The sequence below is a fragment of the Atta colombica genome, unplaced genomic scaffold (assembly GCF_001594045.1).
Source record: "Atta colombica isolate Treedump-2 unplaced genomic scaffold, Acol1.0 scaffold139, whole genome shotgun sequence".
NCBI classification, from domain to species: Eukaryota; Metazoa; Arthropoda; class Insecta; order Hymenoptera; family Formicidae; genus Atta; species Atta colombica.
Window position 1 is genome coordinate 154,112 of NW_017259227.1, and position 13,950 is coordinate 168,061.

The window sequence follows — 13,950 nt, forward strand, 5'->3', positions numbered from 1 at the left end:
ATATTTGAACCATTTTCAAGTCTTCAAGGAAAATCGAGCAAATCCTGAGAAATCCAAAGATCGAAGACTTCCACTCAGTTCTACAGTATACAAAATACCCTGTTCTTACGGGAAAATAGATGAAAGTATCGATGAAACCGGAAAAATAGTCAATATGCACATAAAGGAATATCAACAAAATGTCAGGCTAAAATCACACAATCAGCATTGGCAGAACACAGCGTTGAGACAGGATACCAAATATAATTCAATAAAACGACTAATTATAGCTATAACGATATCATATTTTCCAAGGAAGTATAGAGAGGCTCTAGAAATACAGAAACATTCAAACAATTTGATCTGAACAGAGATTCAAGTTATAAGTAGAATATGGAAGAGTGCTCTCCTAACAAGCCAAGAAAGTCTCTCTCCTTTTCCTCTCCATACATTCCTCTTCAACAACGTCTATATAAAGAGAATTCTCCGGAAGAGCAGTTTAGTGCGCTCTTCACTCTTGATAAAATGAATAATAAGGTTCAAGTGTTATTGCTTGGATAAAGTCACTGCGATAATCCGCAAACTTTCTGATATCTTCGAAAAAAAAATATCCGTAAAAATCTCAAAAACATTAGTAAACTTATTATTCTCTATTAGCTCTTAAATATTGTCGGTGTTATTATGAAATATTTATAATACGTAGCATGAACTGGCGCAGTTCGTTTTGTTAATATATTACTAGCATATATAATATTTATAATTTGGTAAAGTTACCATCATATTGCTGTAAACATGTTATTGGCCACGGATAGCACATTGATGATAAGTTGACAGTTGCCTTCAAATTACTGTCGATTTACTGTGAATATGTTATTAATTAGACGGATGATAAATTGACAACACGAGGGTGCTTTTTTACCGTGAGTCTAAAAAAGCACCCCGAGTTCAGTAAGAGGCGAGGAGACTTATGGACATGAGCCATCTCAAAATGAGAGAAAAGTCGAGTCAAAATCGGAAAATCAAAAAACAATATGCAATACCTAGAGCATCGGCCGACTGCAAACAATTATTATAACAATTTTTATAATTATTATAACAATTCTTATAATAAATATTTATAACACTTTTTTGCATAAACAAAGCATCGAATCGAAAAAAAACTAAAAATATATAAAAATTTCTTGTTTTCGAATGTACAATCGAATAACACTTTTAATTTTAAAAAATGGGCATTTTTAAATAATTATTATTTGAACAAACAATTTTGCAAAAAAATAAGGATAATTTTTTTTTCGCTTATGCTACGAATCACATATTCAGTTTGACGCTATCATGGCTATATTAGGCATGGACTTTAATGGGTTAATTGATATTAATATATTGTCATCAATTTATCATCAATTTATTATTAAAATTAGAATTAACTCAGATAACACTTATGTTGCATATATTATTATATATTATTCATATACAATATTTATGAATAAATGTACATACAATATGTATGTGCGTATGTATGTATATACAATATACATATTGTATATACATACAATATATACATATTGTATGTATATACAAATCAAGAAGTTTTTAGAAAAACATAGTAAAACACATTTTTTTTGATCGATTTATTTCTCAACATAGTTTCTTTTTAACTTGATACATTACACTTGATCCAACGATTCTCCAACTTTTTCAAGCCATCCGAATAATATAATTTGTCCAACCTTTAAAAATAAGCCTCTGTTTCGGCGATGAGCTGCTCTTTGGTGGTGAATCTCTTTCCTCCGAACCGTTTCTTCAGATTTGGAATCAGGAAATAGTCGCAGGGGGCTAAATCTGGCGAATATGCTGGATGGGGAAGCAATTCGTAGCGGAATTCGTTGAATTTAGCTATTTCCATCCGAACACATGTGAACCCATGTATTGTTTTGATGAAAGAGCATTTTTTTCTTCGTCAAATGGGAACGTTTTTTTCTTTAAAATGTTGTTGAAACGGTCCAATAAGGCTATGTAGTAATCGCCATTGATCATTTGTTTCGACGGAAGATAATCAATATGAATTATACGCGTGCATCCCAAACAATTGTAGCCATCACCTTTCCGGCCAACTTTACAGTCTTCTTCGGAGCTGATTCATCAGTGGAGTCCTTGTTTTGACTGTTCCTTCGTCTCGGTGTGAAGTAATGGATCCATGTGGTCCACAGAGAGCAAACGCAACACCCATCTTGACGATAGCTTTTTCATACCTATTTGTTCGTGCAAAATTGAAATCACTGTGTCATGTGATATGCCTGTGGCCTCAACAAGCTCACTTTCACTCATCGATCAGTCAAAATAATATCGTGGACTTTATCGATGATTTCTGGCATAACAGCCTCAATTGGACGTCCCGAATGAGGTGCATGTGGACGATCACATTTAAATTCATTCAATTATATACAAACGGTGCAGATGTGCTATGAATATTATCCAACTCGGCTTTGATTTTTTTCGGTGTTAAATCTTTCGTACGCATATGTTTGATCATTGCATGAAACTCGTTTTTTTCCATTTTGCAAAAATTACAAAGGTTGTTCGCTTTAATGATCTACAGAAATGAAACCACGCGATGAATTCCGCTCAAAATTTGACAGTAAGCTGAGAGATGCTACTTGTCAAAAAGTAATGTGACACGAGTGCCCTCTGACAGATTTTCTAAGAACTTATTGACTTGCCTTCGTACATACAAGATGTATGTACATATATAATATATGTGAAAATTATATTATTATTTATTTATTATAGCTTATTACCAAATGAAGATAAGCTGGCATTAATGTATCACATTTTTGAAAGTAATCACATAGCTCATGATGACAAAGGTCGTAAATCAAATAATACATAAAATGATAGTAATAGTGCAATGAATTATGAAGATGTCCATTAAAATTGTACAAGACAGAATAAATACATTATAATATTTTACTAATTTTTTACATAAATTTTATATATGCTTGTGAAATATATTTTTTGTTATCTCTTATACATGCATCTTACATGTAAGTATTACAAAATTTTTATTACATAAAAGCACAGGTATAAATAAAGAAAAGAAATTGAGAGACAGAAAGAACGGAAAAAACAAATAGAAAGAACAGATAGATTACAATAAAATATTACTTCGGTTCAAAGAAACGCTCTTTGCTGCTATCCCATTTTTCCTTTAATTTTTCCTTTAAATGACTTTAATATATTCAAATATATTTAGAACGAGAATTGCCCTGCATCCTCAGGATATAATTGTAACTATAGAAATTAATACCTAATAAAATTTGAGATCGTCTATGATTATTTTTCTCTGGAGCTAAAAATTCAACATATCTGGTCCAATCGAGAGGCCTATTTGGACTTGGCCTTTGAATACTCGAATAATCATAGGTCATTAGTGAAAATACGCGTTTACATATGACGCTAATTCATCAAATTCTTGCTTTGAAAATGATTTAACTTGTGCACTAAGAAGATACAAATAAAAGTAAAAAAGATTAAATTTATGTAATGTATATTATATGCATTTCGAAAAGTATCCTCTGGATGATAGTATTGCTAATATAATATCTAAATTATGTTTCTTTAACTTTTGTGCAATGAATTTGACTACAGATATAACAATTGATAGATTTGCACCTGCAAATAATAACTGATTCCATATTTCTAAGACATATCCATCGAAGTGAAAAATCTGTAAACAAAATGTTTATATATGGTACATATATTATATATTCTAATAGATAGAAAATGTATAACAATATATATGTGGGCTAAAAAGTTTTGTCTCCTATGTTACCAGATGTATAAGCTTAAATCCGCTGTTTTTTAATCAGCTTAAGAAGCAAAAACAAATTTATTCAAAGTACTTGCCCTCGCTAACTATATATTTTTTCCATTTTTCGAGCAATTTGTGTATACCACGCCAAAAAAAATTCCTCATCTTTCGAGGCAAACTACTCATCAAGCCATTTTCGGACATCTTTGTAAGAATCGAAGTACCACTCAGCGAGTGCGTGGCCCATCAACGAAAACAGGTGATAGTTAGAAGGTGCCAGGTCTGGTGAGTAAGCGGGATGGGGTAGCACTTCCCAGTTGAGTGTCTCCAAGTAGTTTTGGATCATTGTTAACGTGTGCGATGTCGTGGAGAAAAATCTTGTCTTTTCCGTTAATGCGGCCTTTTTTCACGCAGAACACGGTGCAATTTGATCAGTTGTTGGTGGTAGCGGTGAGCATTAACAGTTTCACCAGATTTTAACAGCTCGTAGTAGATGACATCCTCCTGATCCCACCAAACGCACGTCTTCCGTCCGAAGCGATTTGGTCTTGAGGAAGATGTTGATGGTTAGGCGGAATTAACCCAAGATTTCTTGCATTTAGGATTCTGAAAATAGATCCACTTTTCATCGCCTGTCACAATCCGATGCAGGACGACTTTCTTTTTTGTCTGGCAAGCAGAATTTGGCATCGCTTCATCTGCCTATTGTTCATGCGGCACCCATTTTCCAATCTTTTGAACCTTCCCCATAGCATGTAGCCGCATGGAAATGGCTGCTTGAGAAACATCCAATTGCTCGGCATTTTTTGGGTACCGTCCTCGTCCAAAAGAGCTTGCAATTGACAGTCTTCAACCTTCCTGGACCGATTTTCACACTTCTTATCACTCAGATCAAAATTGTCGTCACTGAACCGGTGAAACCAATCTTTGCACGTTGTTTCCGATAAAGCATTGTCGCCATAGATCTCCACAAGCATTCGATGCGATTCGGCAGCCGCTTTCTTCAAATTTAAACAGAAAAGCAAAGCTTCCCGCATGCTTTTTTTTAGCAAAAAACTAGATATGATTACGAAAGAAAAAATGTATGTTGTTGTATGAAATTGCTGATGATGTGCACTGGTTAATGTTGACAGATGTCAAACACATAAAAAAAAGTGTTGTGTACCCAGGATAGCTTTGTATACTCACTAATGCCACCTATGAGCAAACAGCGGATTTAAGCTTATACACCTGGTATTTTAGTTAGAATATCATCTCTGTTTAAAATCGGCAGATTATAATTTAAAATAATCTTTCAATCTCAATTTGGCATGAATCATTTTTATTTTGTTTACAACTCAATGAGTTAAAATCATCACATCTGTGTATAAAAAAATAGTTGCAGAGATGATATATTAAATTTTGTGATTTTGACAATTTTTTTGTATTGTACTTGTTACGAATAAATTGATCGATTTTTACATTAAATTGTTTTATGAATCTATATCATTTATATATATAATATCATTTATATGTATTTGTAGATATGATTCTACTTCGTATTTAATAATATATTTACTTAATATCTGTAATTATAGTTTTTATATGATTAAATAAAAAGTCAATTGATGCTCAGTAAACTAAAGTGAAATAATCCGTTAAAGGGCTTAGAGCAAAAGCGAGATGTACTTCGCTAATATTGTGAATTATAAAAACATTATATTTAACAAAACAATATATATACGTTTCGATTTTATATCAGGTCATTATATCACTTTATATCAAGTCATATATTAAAATAATGACATAAAAATTCTAGAAACGTCTAATTACATATAAAAATCTCAATATTTACGAAACAACGTAATCCAACAATCTTTATATGGCCGCAAGAAGTAATAGACTCTCCTCTTACTCTGTTCATGGTGTCAATTCAAGAGTGCATCTTATCTTGATAAAAAGTATGCATTCGGAATAATAATTTACCATGGTATGTGGTTGTTGGATCTCTTAAACGCTATACTTTAAAGCTATACTTGTCCATCAAATCGTGGTGAAGTATTGTTATGTAGAGTATATATGAAGTAATAATTGAAACTAAAGAGAATTTAACGCAAATTAAAATGTCGCAACGATTCGTATCATATCTGTATTACTACTAACGAAGATGATCAGAATTACAGCGCTTAAAACAAGCAATGTTAAGATCAGAACTCCAAAGGTATAAAATTTGTCATATACTTCCGTGTCTCTTGAAAACTTATTTCGAACTGATACAGTATCAAGCAACGAAAAAATCATCAAATATGAGTGGTGCAAAAGTTGGAAGGAAAGGGAAATGATGACGGGAAACATTCAGGAAGGGGAAAGTGCTTGTGTAAAAGGAAAGTATATTTCTGATAACGATTCTGTGTCGCTTTGTCTTTAGTCCATTTAAATTAATTCCATTTAAAAATTATCCATTTTGTTGTCTCTTTATCATCTCGGAAGTTAATCTTTTGTTGTAAGATTCCCAATCTAAAATTTTAATCTTTTTCCAATCAAAGTTGATCAAGTGAGATCCGGTGATTAGATATGACACTTGGTGAGCCTGATTTTTTATTAATATCCGATGAATGCTCTGCAATTCTTGTTTTCAATTGCCTTTTTATCTGGCCAATGTATGCATCACAATCACATTGCATGAGATCCTATAAACAACATGATGTGATGCTGTCTCAAGAATATCTTTTCCAGTTGTAATGTATTTTTTCAGAGTATTCGGAATCGTAAATGCCGGTTTTAAATTGACACTTCTAGCTATGTTGGAAAAAGATTCAGAGATTTCAAAAGATACAGTTAAGTACTTATTAGAGTCTTTCGAATTTTGATGGACTTAATCTTATAAGAATGGAACTTAATTCTCATCTGAATTGAAGAATATAAAAAGATATTCGTTTCTCAACAAAATCTGTATCATATAAATAATATTCTTATAATGAAATTTCGGGTGGGATAAAAGAAAAATTCTGTCAAATAAACTTACACCTCTTTTATGACAGGTAGGGTATTGCGAGAGAAAATTCAAGTATCTTTCAGAAAATGCAGGTTTGTTATAAGTGTCAAATATAATTCTATCAACAATAAGATTCACATTCAAAAAATTCAGATTATTATCTTTATTCACTTCAAGTGTGAATTGAATAAATTGAAGGTGTTCATGGAACGAGTTAAAAATCTCTAATATTCCAATTAAACTGTCTATGGTACAACAAGTAAAATATCGTTCTACATATCTGAAGTAAAAGAGTAAAACATGATAATAACTGAAATGCTTTTTCTCTTAAATCTGTTTTAAATGATTATATTAAAAATAAAAAGTGATGTGATGACCTAAAAGTACGCACTTGAAAAGTTGATCCAGCCTGTGAAAAATAGTGATGCTATATAGATGATAATGATGATATAGCTTACACATATTTTGTATATAGATTTTAAAGCTCAATGAAAGTCAGATCTAGTGCCAAAACTGCTTTAAGCCTATATCGATTGCGCTAAGATCAATTGTCAGTTGGAAACTTACTTATGAATTGCACGTAAAAAATACTTCAAGTATTTATGAAGATTCAATCAAAAATAAATGCTTTTTTTATCTTAATCAATTAGGAAGTAGGACTTAAAGGCTCATAACGGTCGAAGCTGAACCTTTAATGCTTAAATAATTCAATGTGAATTTATATATACTCCCAGATAGCCAAAGCTGAAGAGAAAGATTTTGAGCAGAATCTGCTACCAATTTCTGATTGCAGAAAAGCAACAAATTGTACACAGAATTTCAGACAAGCATATTATCAGACAAGCATATCAGCAAAAATATTTATTACAAAGCCTGATAACATGCTAAGCAAATTGGTGACAGAATGAAACTAAACAGAGTCTGCTAACCTGATAGCAAATTGCGAGCAGAAAGCTTGTTGACATAACCTGACGGCAGATTGGCAGTAGAAATCGAGCAAGATCTGCCATTTTCATATATGGTTCGCCCGAGATGAATTTACTTCTCGTAAAAAGAAAATATCAGGAGATCTATTCTTGAATTCATACGCAATGTTACGAGTGTGCACAGTTCGAATAATAAAAATCTGTATACGTTTCTAATATGATATTCTTGAATATTAATAAATAATAATTGAAACATATATTTTCGGTTGCGCTGATTTATGTTTGGCAACGTCGAAAAATATATTTACTTTCTATAAATATCATTTACAAATACAACATACGTGTACGAAAAGATAGTATTTCATATTTTTTTATATTAATTGATAGATTAAAGAAAAAATGTATGTATACACAAAAATGTTTATTAATTAAAATTTTTTTAATAATTTTTTATTAGCACATATATATGAGACCATTTTTATGCCAACAAAAAATGTATTATTGTGTTTAATGTGTAGATTAGAATTAGGAAAATATTATTTATTATTTTTAATATATTTTTCTCATTCTTAGGAATATTTTCTAAAATTGGAAATGCAACATATTATATAATTTCTGAAAATGTAACAAAAATGTTTCAAATTTTTTGTCTACTTGACAAATAGTTGTCATAAAATTTTAGTATTAAGACAAGTATAATATTTATTATCTTTTTCTTTCTAGGATTTCTACATTTTCTACAGCATAATCCATACTCGGCGCATTTATTATAATAAATTTAAATTCCATTTTTGTCTCAAACTGTCGTTTTTGATTTTCATCAAAGTGTGAAACGTATGATATGATTCCATTCGTTGCATAATACACGCAAACGTTGCACACATAACTGTCAAGAATATTGTTCTAAGGATTTTCCATTGCGAATATTCGCAACTTGCCGCTTATGTATGCGCAATTATTTCAAGAATAGAGGCCTAAAGTCCTATAAGAATTGGTGTATGTATAAAATTTACATACACCTCTATTGAGAAAAAAAAAGCGGAGCTACCGACCGGTAATCAGAAGAATTGAGGAGTATCTGATGAGACAAGCAAAATATTGTAAGGTCGCCGATCCCCAGATCGGGTGAATCGCACATGTTGAATTCGAGTCGAAAAACTATAGCCCATATAAAAATCTACTGTTTATAATGAATAATCTTGTTGCTGCGTATCATTCATCCGGATCGCCAAGTTTACTATATCACATTTTCGCGTATATTTTCGCCTTTTGCTACGATCTTGACGCCATATTTCTTTTGTGTAATTATATGTTAAACCACCATTTTGTTACGCCGCAGTTTCGAGTCATGACTTTCCTTCCCTCTGAGTGGACGGGACCACTCGGGTCACTGGATAATTCCATATAAAGTCTTGAAAATTATTTATACGAAGTTTGATAACAAAGTTGATGTACTGTAGTATGATAAATTCGATTACTCATACTATACTGGATCAATGCATATTAAAAGCTATTTTATATAAACTATCTCAATGCAATGATACAATATAAATAATGTGACAATATATCATTAATAGATAGTTAATCATTTAAAATATTTATATATTTTTACATTTAATTTTACTAATTTCAAAGCATACTTTTAGTATGCAGTGTATGCACTGATCTAGTGTAGTGCAAGTGACCGAATTCGCTATTAGTATGATTGATGAATTTGCAACGATTGGTAAATTTGTAATGATTCTTGTAATAATAGTATGTCCGTATCATTAGCATTATTTTGTGTGCAAATCAAATAGTTTTTCGATTTTAGCGAGCTCATACTACATCAGAAACATGAATAACTATTTTATTATCGCGTATAGAATATTCCATATGATCATTCGTTTATTGTAGAGCTGCGATATCAAATATACGATTATTCTCTTATTATTAATTAATATGTAATTCTTATATTTTCTCTCTCTCGCCTTCCGATTTATTTCCGCTCCAAAACCCATCATCTCTGTCCATTTCGGATCTGAGCAGTCGGCTATCGTCTGTCGCAATTGAGAGGTGTTAAGAATAATTAAGAAAAGTACAAAAAAGAGACACGCTCACTCGTGTCTGGCGCCCAACTTGAATTAGAGAAATTCTGCGACGATTCGGAGCATATATTCCGATTTTCAGAGTATCGAGGTAAGACAGTCGTCATCTAAAGGGTATTCTACAATGCGTTGCAAACAACTATCGCGACAACCAATCAGAAGCATAGGAATAATACCATTAACGCTTCTAATTGATTGTCGCGATAAATGTTTCAACTGGCAACAGGCGTTTGCAATGCATTGTAGAATGCCCTTAAGAGATTATTAAGTAATTGCTTGTAATAAAACGCGACAAAGTTGTATCATCAGTCGAGACTACGGTATACACAATATATACGAGTACATAGTATATATTATATATATATATATACATATATAATTCACATGGAATTAGTTAAACATTAAAAATCCAGCTTCGATTAGTAGACTTCTTTTATCAATTAAATTATAAATTTAAGCTAAAAATGACATTACACTGTTCTTATAATTATTTCAATGGTTACAAAAAAAGTAATGTCATATTTTTAGTTCAAATTTATATATATTCTATTTTTTAAATTCGTAATTATATTACTCGATAGAACAATTCAGCTTTAATACTTAATCCGAGTAACTCAGGAACAAAAAATCATAGAAACATTTTTAAAAAAATAATTTTGTAGAAAAAACTTCAAATTCAAGGCTTTTATGATAAATAATTGAAATTTACTCATTTTACAAAAAATTTACAAATTTTTTTTGGACAAGCTACAGACTTACAAAGTGCAAAGAAAATTTTTCATTTTTTTCAGATCGTAGTTTTCTATATGTAAAAATTACAAACACATATAAATTCAAAAAATATATTGTAGTATCATTTGAAAGTAGAGATTTCAAGCTTTAAAACTTTTTTTTTATTCTGGTCATTTTTAACGAAGATATTGTATATAAAATTTTAAGCTAAAAATACCGCAGAACTTTTCCTCCGATCCTTTTTTCCCAAGTGATTCTTGTTTACGAGAAAATGATCTCTGTTGCGATCCTCTGTCAGCGGAGATGTGTACTACTCACTCGTTCGCAATTTTCGTAATATATACATATACAAGAAGTATTTATACAATATTCTATGATAATTTCTTTATTGTTACAGAATATTCGGAATATTAGGAATATAAATCGAATTTTCTATGAATGTTTAACATTAGCTGAGTATGTTGCACATATTGAAATTCATTGAATATTGGAAGTTGTTTATGGAGATTAAGATGTCGATATAAAAACTGTAGGATGGATGTTAAAATTTAAAGAAATAAGAAAAGGAAATTTGGCTGATAAATCAAGGTCAGGTAGACCTTGACTGCAATAGACAAGTTCGAAAAGCTAGTAGAAGAAATCTTTGAAAATTTTAAAAATAGTAAAATTTTCATTTGTTTCAATAATACACGCATCTATTACTACTGTATTAAAATGGAGACAAAACTATTCAGCTCTCTTCCCCATATTATGTAAAAAAAATTATTAATATATTAAATACCTTGGCAGCATCTAAAAGAGACTATTAATTGAGTTTGACTTTCTGTATTAATGTATATCTTAATAATGTTATCAATTGACCAGTATTCAAATAACATCTTAGGTATAATTGAAAATAATAACAGCAATGAAGGATCATAATTATACTCTGAATTATTTTCAACTTATGCTTTATGATATGATTAACATTGTTATTGGCTCTCATTTCCTTTATCCATTTAGTCTGAATGGGTGGATAACTGATAGATTGAAGTGTTAACAAAAGAAAAAACTAATCATACAGGAGATACTATTGTAAACTTGCTATGAAATGTTTTTGAAATCTCAAAACCATTTTTGTTCCACTATAAAATTGAATTATATTGAATGTAAATACAGTTACTCACAAAATTGATCAAATGTATTAGACTAGAATTATCTACAATCGATTCAAAACAGACAATTTACGAAAATGATCTTTCAATAACAAAATATAAACAAATATTTATGATTTTATTATAGATTATTATATATATATATCATAGATATATATATATATATATATCTCATAGATATTTTTATTCATAAATTTTCAAAAGAAATATATGTAACAATAGCCATATAGCCAAATGCAGTGTATTTGCTGACATGTTGTAGCAACTAATTCTTGTCTTCGACAAACTCATAACAAGGTGAGACAGTATTATGTCTGTCGCGTTGAACTCAATGAAATTCGAATTCTTGCAAATTGATGGCAACATGTCAGCGTGAATATCCTCAACAACAACTCAAAAACATGTGACATTTCACACTATCAGCATTTTGTTAGCAATGAGTTGTAATTGAAAAACTTCATAGAAGATATATTTATAACAACCGATAGAAATCATTATATATATTCTGTTACTATCATATTTTCATCCTGATGCTCAAGATGAAATAATTAATTATTCGTTACTAACATATTATTATTATGTTGCCGACAACATAATGTACCACCATTGCTCATAGTTTGCTCTAGAAATTTCGGCAACTGATTACATAAGCAGTAATATTGTTATATTCATAATGTATCCAATTTTCATGTTAACAAATGTACAGCAAATACATAACATATGCAATTAGTTTGTACAATATGCTATATCACACTTGGCTGTCTGGGATAATACAATTTAATAAGTTTCATAAATCACAATATATGTCATTCTATTCGTATAATTCTATTCTTATATAATTTTATATATAAAGTGTCCCAAATTTAAATGTTCAAACTTTGGGAGCGTGTAGAGAATCGATAATAAAAGAACAAAATATTAAAAGATAAACAAAAAAAAAGTTCTTTAGAAATATGTTTGTTTTTACTTCGTTTTGGAGAAAATTGCAAAAAAGAAAAAACATAATTGTTTTCAAAACGGAATATTATTTTCACGTACTCCAGCAATAATGCTTCAGAGACAGTACGAGAGTATACGCCAATTTCCGGACAGAAAAAAATCCTGATCAGCAAGTCATTACGTTGACAGATCAGTGTTTGGTTACAACACGAACTGTTTGTGCAAGATGCAATACGTGCATTGCTGCAAGAGATCAACATTTTGAATAATCTGAACTAGTGACAATTTATAAATAAAGATAATCTTACATAATTAATAATCCTATCAGTAATATTGAATCAAATAATACTGACAATACATGTATCAATATTTTTAGTATTTTTACAATCTTACACAATCAATATTATTGACAATATATTTAGTTTTATTTATATTATCTATACTGTGATATAGATCCTAATAAAGCGATACTGATGACTTGAGAATCAAAATCCAGATCACTATCAGTATTCTACGTTCCCATAAAAATTAACCATACACGATCAGTAATATTATCAGTATTTGTTAATACTGACATATTTGACGTTGTAGGATTATCTTAAGTGTAAATGAATAAGTAATAAGTAAGTACAAAAATTACGTTTTATCTTTTTTGCGATTTTTTCAAACAAACAAAGCAAAACAAGCATATCTATAAGTTTATAAAGAACTTTTTTTCTTATTGTTAATTTATCAATTCTCTACACCTACATACTCCCGAAATTTGACCACTTAAATTCAAGACAACCTGTATAGCTGATAATATTACAATAACTAAAAATTAAATAATAAATTACTTACGGGTGTAATATCCTAAGACATCTTCTTTAAATCTTCTGTGCTTAGTATTTTGAAAATATCGACCAGATTCATGAAGAATATCCTGTTGTTTAGGATTTTTCACTAACAAGTTTCTTTGGAAAACATTTTGGTTCATCGGACCTTTATACGATTTATAAAATTTATAAAATAAGAAACTGTTTATATATGAATATGCATATATATTAATCATATATCAGAATTGGTAACGTTATTTCATAAAAATAACCGGTTACCGTTACTGATTTGAATAAATAACTCATTATTGAAAAATTTAAAAATTGTTACTATTTTCATTACTTTTTTCTTGACACTAATAGAATCAAGTATGGAAATTTTGCGGTAAATATAAATAAAGATGTTAGTATTTTATTTTTAGTATTCTTTTAGCAGAGGAAAACAGCTCAAAACTGATAATATATACAGGATAGTCTCGAATATTCTAGTCAGACTTTAAGATTTTATCGGAAATTTAATTCTGAACAAAAAGTTT

General features: G+C 30.2%; 1 pseudogene; it reads right to left on the reverse strand.

The window, feature by feature from the left end:
* Positions 1 to 3,137: 3,137 nt before the first annotated feature.
* LOC108684716 lies at positions 3,138 to 13,575 on the reverse strand (annotated as a pseudogene).
* Between the last annotated feature and the right edge of the window lie 375 nt (positions 13,576 to 13,950).